Source organism: Urtica dioica, chromosome 4, assembly GCF_054948205.1.
Source record: "Urtica dioica subsp. dioica isolate 48M chromosome 4, U.dioica_male_clone48M_v1_H2, whole genome shotgun sequence".
NCBI classification, from domain to species: Eukaryota; Viridiplantae; Streptophyta; class Magnoliopsida; order Rosales; family Urticaceae; genus Urtica; species Urtica dioica.
In genome coordinates, this window is record NC_142759.1 from 14,183,701 (window position 1) to 14,197,344 (window position 13,644).

General features: G+C 40.7%; 1 long non-coding RNA gene across 1 annotated transcript; it reads left to right on the forward strand.

The window, feature by feature from the left end:
• Positions 1-3,986: 3,986 nt before the first annotated feature.
• On the forward strand, positions 3,987-6,978 carry LOC149400681 (uncharacterized). The gene is made up of 3 exons (XR_016296747.1): positions 3,987-4,390; positions 5,067-5,180; positions 6,616-6,978. It is a non-coding gene; the product is annotated as an uncharacterized LOC149400681 (long non-coding RNA).
• The last annotated feature ends 6,666 nt before the right edge of the window (positions 6,979-13,644 follow it).

Consider the following 13,644-nt stretch of genomic DNA (forward strand, 5'->3'; position numbering starts at 1 on the left):
CTCTCCTCCCATGCGCGTGAGCGCGTGCCTTCAACTAGTGTGTATATATATATATATATATATATATATATATATATATATATATATACATATATCTATAACATAGATAATAAACACAAACTCCCCTCCCAACTCTCATCCACAGGCCGCCACATGGCGTCGCCAGGCGGCGACACGTGGCGATTTTTTTTTTTTTTTGCCTTTGTTCGTTTCCGGTTTTTTATTTTTTTATTTATTTTTTTTTCTGCCTTTGTGCGTTTCCAGTTTTTTTTTTATTTTTTTTTTCTTTACCTTTGCATTTTTTTTTTCTTTGTTTGCCTTTCTTTTTTTGTTTTTTTAATATTTTGTAAATGTTTTTTTTTTATTTATATTGGTTTTTTTTCTCCCTATTTCATCAATATATTTGTATAATTTTTTTTTTTATGTATTTTATAATCAAAATTACTGATACTATCAATAACATACATTATTTTGACTGTATGTTAGTTTTATATTTTCTTTATTAAATTCTATTTCTTTTTCTCTTTGATATTTATTTCCCTCTTCACCTTATATGTGTCTCCATATTTCATTGGAAAGCGAACGCACGTCTTATTTACCAATGGAAGCCTAATCGATGTGCAAAATAAATTTTTTACATTTTCTTATTCGTTCATTATTTTTAAGGGTTTTTCTTAATTATACTATATCGTTTTTTTTTTGTTTTTTTCAATCTCTTTTGTAAATCTTTTTTTTTTAATGTATATTTTTTTTTCTCCCTCTCTCGTCAATATATTTTGTATAATTTTTTTTATGTATTTTATAATCATAATTACTGATACTATATCAATAACATACATTATTTTGACTGTATGTTAGTTTTATATTTTCTTTATTGAATTCTATTTTTTTTTTCTCTTTGATATTTATTTTTCTTCACCTTATATGTGTCTCCATATTTCATTGAAAAGCGAACGCATGTCTTATTTACCCAAGAAAATCTAATCGATGTACAAAATAAATTTTTTACATTTTATTATTCGTTCATGATTTTTAAGGGTTTTTTCTTAATTATACTATATCTTTTTTTTTTTAGTTTTTTTTAATCTATTTTGTAAATCTTTTTTTTAATATATATTATTTGTTTTCTCTCTCTCTCATCAATATATTTTTTATATTTTTTTTATGTATTTTATAATCATAATTACTGATACTATATTATACTATATCAATAACATACATTATTTTGAGGGTATGTTAGTTTATCAAATTATCTTTCTTTTTTATCTTTGATATTTATTTTCTTTCACCTTATATGTGTATCCATATTTCATTAGAAAGTGAACGCAAGTCTTATTTACATATGAAAGTCTAATCAATGTACAAAATAAATTTTTTACATTTTATTATTCGTTCATGATATTTAAGAGTTTTTTCTTAATCGTCGATTTATTTGATGCCCATTGTTTACGATTCTTGATAGCACAAATTAACCTCTATAAATTTTACTTGCTATTATAATTTATAATATGCTAAAATCATCGCGCGAAGATAAAACTAGTATATATATATTTGTGATTAATTGTTTAATAAAATGGATATTCCTCTGAAGATCCATTTTTTGGAGTATTCTCTGATTTCATTTTGAGCCCCATATTTCTCAAAGCCCAATAATGCGTTGGAGCTTTTCCTTCGTTGCATATATCTCATTCTCTATGATTGTAACCTTCTCTCAACTCACATCTCCATATATGCTATATCTCTTTCCACAGCCTTTGATATTTTTCTTCTTCTTTAAATATCTTTTCTCTTCCATTTGCACTTTTGGATGCTTATGTGCTTCATCATTCCGTCAACATTTTTATTTATAGTTTCAACCTTCACGGTCCTTTTTTTTTATATATGTTTTTATCAGAACGTTCACGGTCCTTTTTTTTATATATATTTTTTATCAGAACGTTCAGCCTATCTTACTCAGCCAAATGGATCCACGTGTCCAATACCGTAAGGACAGCATTATGCACCAACAATAAAGAAAAAAAAAATGTTTGATAATTTACTGGATGTTTTTATTTCATAACAATTTGAGAGAATTTTCGGTAGGAATTTATGTTCTCATGTCACTTCAGAATAATCATCGTATAGAAGTTAAGCACTATTTAAGATTAATTTGACATAAAGAGAATTAGAATAAATTTATATTTTACTTAATAAGTTAATATGTTACTTGTACAGTTGACACGATTAAGTTTTCGAATGGTCTGTACTCTGTTATAAGGAAAAAAAAAAATGTAGAAAAGGTTCGTTGCTACCATATAAGACCGGTCATACGACAAGATTTGCATGATTAATATGCGCCCACAATAAAAAGAAAAAAGAAAAAAGAAAAAAAAAGGAGAATGGGTGTATGGGCTACGTAGACATACACAAATACAATTCAGAGAGGGCCAAAATAAATTAAAAAAATACGAAAGTAAAAAAATAAAATGATACAAAATAGCAATTTGAAACTAATTAATTAGCAAAGTAGTCAAAGTAGTCAAAGTTTCAAATTTTCAACAAAGTAGTCAAAGTTACGTTGTCAAATTTTTTTTTGGCATCATGATTAAATTTTTTTTGACAATTATTATAAGCACTTTATCACTTTCAAAAATATTAATCTTGGATTAATTTTATTTTTGAAACATAATTACTGTACATTTTAGCTATTCCTCTAATTTTTGACAAATTTTGGCTATTTTGCAAATCGTTAACTTTAAATCGGCTATTTAGCCAAATCACTAAAAAAAAAGTAAAGGTCAAAAGAGTTACAAATTCTATCTTAAAAGAATTTCAGATAATTTCTTGATATTTTTTTTGTAGCATAATTTTTTTTATCATAAATATTTCTTGATATTTAATTGTAATAGCGGATTCTACAATGTTTACCAGTTATTTTACTACTTTGATGTCGTAAATTTTTAATATCCGGTGTGTTTATTTTTAAATAAACGATTGTGGTTATGTTTGAGCTTAAAACATTTAATCTAAAATGTGTTTGTGTTTGATAGCAAGTTTCATTGCCTGCTTCTATCAAGAACTCATGCCAAAAGAGGACAGCGAGGACCATTCAAAGGCTCTCATGTATTACACGGTGCCTTGCTATTTACGTTTGATAAAACTCACAAGTTCCGACCGTTTGGGACCCAAAGATCTTCACAAAGACTCAAAGATCTGAGCGATAGTTTCCTCTTAAAACAACTATCGGTTGCATTTCACAATAGATCATTTGTTTGGATGTAAATGTTGTTTTTTATCATGCTCTCTCGAAACTTTTTTAGGTTCTATTTTGGTCTTTCTTGGTCTACAAGTGAAACAAATTTTAACTTAAATGAGTGATCCAAAGGCAAAACAAGGTTCTTAGTAATCGATATTGTCATCGATTTGAAAGAAATCTGTAATGTATAAACTTTTGTAACCGCTCGACTTGTGAATTTGAATAAATGGACGAGTTTTAATTCAAATTCTTGTTGCATATGAGACGTCCTTAAATTTTAACTATCTTGGAAAATGATAATATTTAAGGTCGATGAAATTTCGGAATGAAAATGTTCGAGTAATCCAATATTATTATTCGAAACATACTCGGAGATTTAAAAATCTCAAGAGTAAAAATGAATTCCGAAATCCCTTAAATATATTCAAGATAACGAGAAATAATAATAATTTTCTCGGTTATTTTTCAAGATTATTTTTAATTAATTAAGGACAGGATTGTGAGAGTTTATTTTGAAAGGACTTATATGCAATATTTTGAAGGACGAAAGTGAAAGAAAAAGAGAAGCAGGGGTTGATTTGAGAGAGTTGTGGCAGGATGGGATTGGTCCACGTTTGCACGCGTGGCACGACGAGGAGCTGACACCTAGCCTCTCTTTCTGCCACCTCATCCTTTTTTCTTATTCTTTCTTTCCTTCGCTCATTTCTCTTTCTCTTCTCTATCTTCTTCTTCTTCCTCACCCTTCACTCGGCCGAAACCCACACGAGGAAACCAGAGAAAAAAAAAAGAAAAGAAAGGAAAAAAAAACTCTCGGCCGCTCCTCTGCTCGTCACCGAGCCATCATCACCGCCACCACCTTCAACTCTTCATCTTCTTCTTTCTTCCTCTCCTTCGCGCGCCATCACTCAGCACCGAGCTCCACCGCGCGCTCCGGCCCGAGGAAGAACAGCGCCGCCGAGTCACGTCGTCGCTGCCATCACCTCTCACTCGTCTCTTCCCTCTCTCGCCTTCGCGCGTCACCGACCGCTGAGCCACCGCGCGCGCGTAGACCGAGCGACACACCGCCGCCGCGAGCTCGCCGTGACCGCCGCCGAGGAAGTAGACGCCGGTAACACACAATCGAGCGACGAGGACACCGAATTCGTGAGAATCTCGGTAAGAACAAGCTAAACCGAATTGATTTTTCTGAGAAATTAGGGTTTGAAATTCTGAATTGGGGATTTCCAAATCCGAGTTGATTTCGGTTAAATTGATTGGTTTTTATCGTTCATGGAACTCGATTGATGCTAATGGTAGCTTGAATTTGAAGTTTTGATTCGGATTTTTCCTAATTTATCCGAAAATGATGAACTAGGGTTTAAATTGGGGGTTTTTGATTTCGGGTTCGATTTCAGTGTAATTGCTCGGTTTGTTATGTTGTCTGAGCTTGATTGTTGTTGTTGTTGTGGTTTATGATCAGAATTATTGAGGCTATATTGAATTGTGGGATTTTGATGAGTTTTGGTTTGGATTGTGATTTTGGCCGTGTGGATTTCTTGGCCGTGAGTTGTTTGATGTGTTTGGTTTGGTTATTTGTTTGTGTGGCCGTGTGTTGTCTTGGCCGTGTGACTTGGTTGAGCCGTATGTTTGTTGTGGCCGTGAACTTGGTCTCGGGTATGCGTTTTAGTTCACAAATAATAATGATAAAGTCTGAGCCTCGATTTGAGTTTTGTGGTCGTTTCCGGTCAGTTGGATTTATGTTGAGTTCGCTTGATTGGGTTATGGGTTCGGGTTTTGAGTTATGTGATATCGGAATTTGGTTTTAAGATGTTAACTCGTCGTTGGGTTCCAGGTTTGATTTACAGACATTGACGGACGGACGGGAACCAGACGAGTCGAGAGCGTTGAGATTAGCCTCTGAAGATCTCAAGTTGATAGAGTTATCGAAATAAAGCTCGATTAACTCGTGAGTTTTAAATCGCTTACAGCGTTTAAATACTCTTATATATGTACATTCAGTATTTAAATAAATAATTTAGAATTATTTATTTAATAATGTTTATGAATTTAATTTAATTATTCATTTGGAATTCTCGGTTATTTTTAATTTCGGATTATTTAATTTATTTAAGACTCGTGATTACTCGTTAAACATTATCTCGTATCACTCTCGATATGAGGATACGCGAGTCTTGAATAAACCTCCGAAAAACCGGGGAATAATAAATTAAATTCTCGAATTCCGAACCGACTCTAATCCCGACAACGAACCCTATTATCTTTAAGTAAACTCGAATCCAATAACTAACGGATGTTCAACTCCGGATGCTAGTTCTCTCGACGTTCGACAAGTGCCAAGTGTCTCGAAGAACGTGTGAAGCAAGACATCTTCAGGAATCGTCAAACTTTCTGTCGAACAATTCCGGGTAAGTGTGGAGACATAAGTCAACTACTTACCAAGGGTATAATCCTGCTTGTTTGTGCATATGCTTGCTAGTAAACAAGAGTAGGTAAAAGCCTAAAAATGAATAAACTCGAAGATTAAGGCTTCGGCCACTCTTGCTTGAAACCTTAGCTCGGGTTCGCCCGTTAGGTTCAAACGCTAACTTGAACCAGCCTTGTTTGCTTTGTGTGTGGTTAGACTTCTCTTCTAACTCTAGGAAGTAGGTTAGAATCGAGAGGACGGAAGAGCGATAGACTCTCAAATTCAATCGAGAGTAGAGAGTTCGAAAGTCACATTTCGAGCTTTCAACTTAAAACACTAAACGAGCTTCAAAGGGAAACAATAATTTCTTTCGGGATTTATCCCGTCACGCTCTTCCGTATATAAGTTTAACGTGTACGCTGCTAGCTGCAGTGTACCCAAACTTTAAAATCGTGTCGGTGGTACTCACAAGTCCCTGACTTGTGCTTGGCGGGCCATGTCGGTCTGTGCGCCGAGTACTCGAAGCAATGGGTGAAGGTCGCGCATCGCGAGCTCATTGCTTGCTGGAAGACTCACCGGAAGCTGCCTTGAGCACACCGGGGCGTAGTGGGTGATGGTCGCGGTTCGCGAGCTCACTATGCCAGAGACCAATGGCGCTGACGTCATGATGAAGGAAGTACCACTAGTGGATCCCAGACATGTGTAAAACTTAGATCGGTTAACGACTGCTGCTCGAAGTCGGGAACTGGTCTCTAGTCGGACCGGAGGTTATAGCAGTGAGGAGTGTATAACCTTGCGAGAAGACTAGTTTCTAGGATGCGCGCTCATTAGTCACTTTTAGGTGATAGCTGCATCCTGCATTCTTGTTTGCTTGTTCGCACGTCACATGCTTTGCATTAGCTGCTTTTCTTTCATAGGCTAGACTCCCGCTTGCTAAGTCATTCGACTCATAGTTTTATGTCCCTTGGTAATGTAGATAAGGGCAAGGCGGCAATGTAGACGACCGAGAAGGAAACTGAGACGGAACGCGTATCTCTTGACCTACGGGCTATGGGTTCTGGCTCGGGAAGTAGACCTCTATATATATAATGTTTTGAATAATATCGACTCTTCCTTAAATAATATCTCGTGTATATATGTAAAGTCGGGAGCTTCTATGTACATATATATGTATGTATAAGGGTCGATATACGACTTCTAGTTCTAAAAGAAAAACGAAAAATTTCCCGAGATTTCCGATAACCACTTTTGTTGTAAACGTTTCCGCACTTTTAATAATATCGTATTTCGTATATTATATGTTTTGTAAATTATGTATTTACTTTAAATGTTTTGTTTACATTATATTATCCATATATGATATGCTCCCGCTACGTGATGTTGGTTCCGTCGAGTCGCGACTTGCGGGCGAGGTGACGACGCTCGCGGGTCGTGACAGATTTTGTGGTATCAGAGCCCAGGTTTAGCCGTTTCTGTAGACCTGAGATACATGTTCTGGTTATGGGAAAGTGTTGGAACTTGTGCTTACCGTTGGCCTGTCGTTTTGGCAGGTGGAATGGCTCAAGTGACGATACTATCCTACCCGGAGGCTCTTGCATCTGTTCCTCCTACCGCTCCGACTTTCAGCGGGATGAGGGGTACACTTACGTGGGTGCGATGGATTGGTACTACCATCGAGTGGATGGACGCCCTTGCTATCCCTGAGATGTTCCGTACTAGTATTGCCACGACGCTCTTGCAGGGACCAGCCTGGACTCGCTGGACCCGGCATGTGGCGCTGTGTAGTCTGTATCGATCATGGGACATGTTCCAGGCCATTATGGGGGCCACTTTTTCAGCCCAGGGGCGAACGGATGAGTGGAACGAGTTCGCTCATGGTTTCTTTCAGCTCGACTTCGATCGCTGTTGTGTTGCTGCCCGTCCATGGGAGTCCTCCGAGCGCGTTTGGCGTTTATGATTCAGTCCCAGGTAGGATGTTGGATTCCTCCAGGTTACGAGCCAGCCCCGCACCCAGCGTATGCGCCAGTACCACCAGCCCAGCCACCTCAGGCGCCGGCACCACCAGCATCGCCGCCGCACGCGCCACCGCCACCGCCACCACCCGCACAGCCACCTGCAACTCCTCTTGTTATTGTGATCTCTGACGACGAGGAGAGCGAGGTGGATGACGATGAGGATGAGGATCCCGTTGAGGATTATCCTCTTATGTGAGGGTGTGTTTAGGCTTGTGTAGATAGTGGTGGTTAGTCTTTTGAGGGGTTAGTTTGGGAGGTTGTTGTACATGTTTTTTTGATCTAGTAGACTAAGCCTGGTGAGAGCTAGTCTACCTGTAGTTTTTTTTTTTTTTTTTGTCTAGCATGTGTACGTGTGAACTTGATGTGGAATCTTGGTTGTATCTTTTGATATGTATATATGGATGTAGATATGGTTGTATATATATAAAATCGCGCTTTAGTTTCAGTTGATCATGTGTTGATTGTATGTCTCTCGCGTTCCGGTATGGATACCTGAGTAACCTTGTTTGTTCTCGTGTGTAGAACTGAGGAAATATGTCCGGACAAGACCCGTCTCCTACCGGAAATGCTACGGCGGCAGACCTCGCAGAAATGCGACACGCCTTGGAGAGACAGGCTGCTAGCGCAGCACAACGAGATCAGATAGTTGCACAGCAACTTGAAGCCCAGAATCGCACGATCACTGAACTTTTGACGATATTAAATGCGCCACCTCCACCAAACCCGGAGCCTCCTGCTCAAGATGAACGACGTGAACATCCACCGCCAGCACGCATGGATCCCCTGGAAGAGCTGAACTTCCGGATCCCTGATGTCGTTCCCCCGGTAGGCGAACCGGTGTATGAACGATTTCGGAAGCAGAAGCCTCCGCAGTTTGGCGGTAACGTTGACCCCGCGACAGCCGAGAACTGGATCAAGAGGATCCAGCAGATTTGCAACTACATGCAGCTGTCAGATCAGGAGAGGGTAGCGTGTGCCGTACACCAGCTGGAGAACGAGGCTAGAGGTTGGTGGGAGGTCGTAGCATCATATGAGGATATCCACACGATGACGTGGATTCACTTCCTCAACTTGTTTCACGGAAAGTATCTAAGCGAGGCGAACCTATCGAACAAGGTACGCGAGTTTATGAACTTGCGACAGGGCACCCTGTCTGTTTCCGAATATACGGCGAAGTTCGATACGTTGGCCAGGTTTGCTCCTTCCTTGGTTCCCACTGATCAAGCTCGCAAGATGAAATACATGCACGGTCTGAACGTGGAAATTGTGAGCCAAGTGGATAGTGGCGACACCGGACCCCGTACTTATGCCAACGTTGTGCAGAGAGCGTTACGCATTGCTGGTTGGCGTGAAAGTGAACGAATTCCTGAGTCAAAGCCGGTTGCAGCACCGTCTTCTGAACCTGCTAAAACGGGGCAAGGTAATTTCACAAGGAAGAACCCGATCTCTCTCGCATTGGGAGAATCGGCAGCAGCAGAGGTCTGGCAATAGGTTTCAGCAAGGATCAAATAACCGATCTCAGGCGAGTTCTAACAATCGCTCGCAGTCCGTGAACCAGAAGAAGAATAAGGCAGACAATAGACGCCCAGGGCCGTCCAACAAGAAACCCAGAAACTTCGGGAACCAGCCGTCGTCCCAGTGCTGGAGATGTGGCGAAGTGCATGATGGCGACTGCTTTGCTCGCACGTTGACATGTTTCCGATGTGGAAAAGTAGGTCATTTGTCGAAAGTCTGCCAGAGTTCAGAAAGAAAGGCTCCTGCACCAAAGGAACAACCAAAGGCTAATGCTCGAGTCTACTCTATCTACGAGGATGAGGTTCGTGCAGGGTCCTCTACTGCCGTTACAGGTCAGATTTCTGTAGCCTCTTTCTCCGCATATGCATTGATAGATTCAGGAGCCACGAATTCTTTCATTGCATCTAGAAGATCTGATCAGTTGAGTAGAAACAAAGATACCTTCTCGTATCCGTTTGTTACGGTTACACCCTCAGGGGAGAGATATCAGTCGCTATACTAGTATAAAGATGTGCCTATTCAAGTTCAGGATCAGGTCCTTGAAGCAGACCTGATCGAACTAGAAATGGTTGACTATGATGTAATACTTGGAATGGATTGGTTAAGTAAGCATTATGCAGTCATTGATTGTAGGAAGAAATCGGTTTTGTTTCAAGAACCGAGGCTTGAACCATTCCAGTTCCAAGGTTCCTCTCGGAAGTTGGAATTTCCCATCATATCGGCACTTAAAGCGTTGAAGATGATGCAGCAGGGATGTGCCGGATATCTCGCGAGTGTTGTGGATACTGCGAAGGCGACCAAGCCACAACCGCAAGATATTCCTGTTGTGAGGAACTTTCTGGATGTTTTCCCAGAGGATCTTCCAGGTCTACCTCCTGACCGTGAAGTCGAGTTTAATGTAGAACTCCTTCCAGGAACAGCACCGATATCGAAGACCCCGTATCGGATGGCTCCGGCGGAATTGAAGGAACTTAAGACGCAACTCCAAGAGTTATTGGATAAGGGATTCATCAGACCGAGCCATTCGCCATGGGGAGCGCCAGTCTTGTTCGTCAAGAAGGCAGATGGTTCGTTACGGTTATGTATCGATTACCGTGGCCTGAATCAGGTGACAATAAAAAACAAGTATCCGTTGCCGCGCATTGATGATCTGTTCGACCAACTTGCTGGAGCAACTGTGTTTTCGAAGATTGATCTGCGATCAGGATACCATCAGCTGAAGGTTCGGGACGAGGACATTCCAAAGACGGCTTTTAGAACTCGTTATGGTCATTACGAGTTCCTAGTTATGTCTTTTGGACTAACCAATGCACCTGCAGCATTTATGAACTTGATGAATCGAGTATTCGAGGATTTCTTGGACAAGTTCATCATCGTGTTTATTGATCACATCCTGATTTACTCGAAAACCAAGGAAGAACACGCGCAACATCTAGAGATGGCTCTGACAAGACTACGGGAAAAGCAACTGTACGCCAAGTTCTCAAAGTGTGAATTTTGGCTAGAGCACGTTGTTTTCCTCGGTCACGTAGTCAGTAGCACAGGAATCATGGTAGATCCGACCAAAGTGGAAGCAGTGAAGCAGTGGAATCAGCTGAAGACGGTAACCGAGATAAGAAGCTTCTTGGGTCTTGCAGGCTACTATAGGAAGTTCGTGGAAGGATTTTCTAAATTAGCCATGCCGTTAACCCAACTGACCCGTAAAGGACAGAAGTTTGTCTGGTCTGAGAAGTGTGAAGAAAGCTTCCAGGAGCTGAAGAATCGTCTGACCACAGCTCCAGTGCTCACTATTCCTCAGGGAGCCAACGGATTCGCGATCTACTGTGATGCCTCTAAGCAAGGATTAGGCGCGGTTCTAATGCAGCATGGTAAGGTTATCGCTTATGCCTCGCGACAGCTGAAGGATTATGAAACCCGGTACCCTACGCATGATCTGGAGCTCGCAGCAGTTGTTTTTGCGCTTAAAATATGGCGACACTACTTGTATGGAATTCATTGCGACATTTATACGGACCATAAGACGCTGAAGTATCTCTTCACCCAGAAAGAGCTGAACATGCGACAAAGACGCTGGTTGGAACTTCTGAATGACTACGACTTTGAGCTACACTATCACCCTGGTAAAGCTAATAAGGTCGCTGATGCACTCAGTCGTAAGTCGGTAGTTTCACTAGCAAGTCTAGTTGAGACGTCCCTCAAGCTAAAGAAGGATGTTCAACAGCTGGAGCTTTAGCTAATCACGGGAAGGATAGCTGCGCTCAGTGTGCGACCAATGTTATTGGAACAGATCGAAGACGGTCAGTACGCAGATGAGTATCTTCTCAGCAAGATGTTTGATGCTCAGAATGACGCAGAAGGTAAGTTTACACTGGACGAGAAAGATGTTCTAAGGTGTAACGGGAGAGTCTGTGTACCGTCCGACGAAGGAATCAAGAGACAATTGATGGAGGAAGCTCACGAAACGCCGTATTCCGTGCATCCTGGTGTGACTAAGATGTACCAGGACCTGAAAAAGGTCTATTGGTGGCCAGGAATGAAGAAAGATGTAGCTGCATTTGTTCAAAGGTGCTTAACTTGTCAACAAATCAAGGCAGAACATCAGAAACCAGCAGGAATGCTTCAACCCCTTGAGGTTCCGCAATGGAAATGAGAGCAGATAACGATGGATTTCGTGTCAGGTTTTCCAAAAACCACTGCTGGTCATGACTCTGTCTGGGTTATTGTTGATAGATTAACCAAATCAGCTCACTTTCTACCTATCAAAACCACTCACACGGTGGATAAGCTTGCTGAATTGTATATCAAGGAGATTGTACGTCTCCATGGAATCCCTAATTCAATCGTATCCGACCGAGATACTCGGTTCACTTCCAAATTTTGGAAGAGTCTGCAGGAGAATTTAGGGACACGATTGAAGTTCAGTACTGCTTTTCATCCCCAAACAGATGGTCAGAGTGAACGCACGATACAAGTGTTGGAGGATATGCTTCGGGCATGTGTCTTAGACTTCCCAGGCTCGTGGAGTCGTTATCTCCCTTTGGTCGAATTCTCCTACAACAACAGCTACCAAGCGACAATCGGAATGGCGCCTTATGAAGCCCTCTATGGACGGAAGTGTCGCTCTCCAATTCATTGGGATGAAGCTGGCGAGAGCAAGCTGTTCGGACCTGAATTGGTGGAGCAGACTACAGAGGCAATCAAGACGATTCAAGCCCGAATGAAAACATCTCAGAGTCGCCAAAAGAGCTATGCAGACAAACGAAGACGACCGTTAGAATTCGAAGCAGGAGAGAAAGTCTTTTTAAAGGTTTCCCCGATGCGTGGTGTCATGAGATTCGGGAAGAAAGGGAAGCTCAGCCCGAGGTATGTTGGACCTTTCGAGATTCTAGAGCGAGTGGGCAAGGCAGCGTATCGCCTAGCTCTACCACCGTCGATGTCCAACCTCCATGATGTATTTCACGTATCGATGCTACGGAAATACATGCCTGATCCTTCACATGTACTGCAAGATCAAGAGGTTGAAATTTCTCCTGACATCAGGTATGAGGAATCAGCCGTCGCAATCCTAGATCGCAAGGAGAAAGTCTTAAGGAATAAGACCATACCTTTGGTCAAAGTACTTTGGAAGAGTCACTCTACAGAAGAAGCTACTTGGGAGCTTGAGAGCGAAATGCAAAAGAAATACCCTTCCTTGTTCTAAGTTTCGAGGACGAAACTCTTTTAAGGGGGTAGGGATTGTAATGTATAAACTTTTGTAACCGCTCGACTTGTGAATTTGAATAAATGGACGAGTTTTAATTCAAATTCTTGTTGCATATGAGACGTCCTTAAATTTTAAATATCTTGGAAAATGATAATATTTAAGGTCGATGAAATTTCGGAATGAAAATGTTCGAGTAATCCAATATTATTATTCGAAACATACTCGGAGATTTAAAAATCTCAAGAGTAAAAATGAATTCCGAAATCCCTTAAATATATTCAAGATAACGAGAAATAATAATAATTTTCTCGGTTATTTTTCAAGATTATTTTTAATTAATTAAGGACAGGATTGTGAGAGTTTATTTTTGAAAGGACTTATATGCAATATTTTGAAGGACGAAAGTGAAAGAAAAAGAGAAGCAGGGGTTGATTTGAGAGAGTTGTGGCAGGATGGGATTGGTCCACGTTTGCACGCGTGGCACGACGAGGAGCTGACACCTAGCCTCTCTTTCTGCCACCTCATCCTTTTTTCTTCTTCTTTCTTTCCTTCGCTCATTTCTCTTTCTCTTCTCTATCTTCTTCTTCTTCCTCACCCTTCACTCGGCCGAAACCCACACGAGGAAACCAGAGAAAAAAAAAAGAAAAGAAAGGAAAAAAAAACTCTCGGCCGCTCCTCTGCTCGTCACCAAGCCATCATCACCGCCACCACCTTCAACTCTTCATCTTCTTCTTTCTTCCTCTCCTTCGCGCGCCATCACTCAGCACCGAGC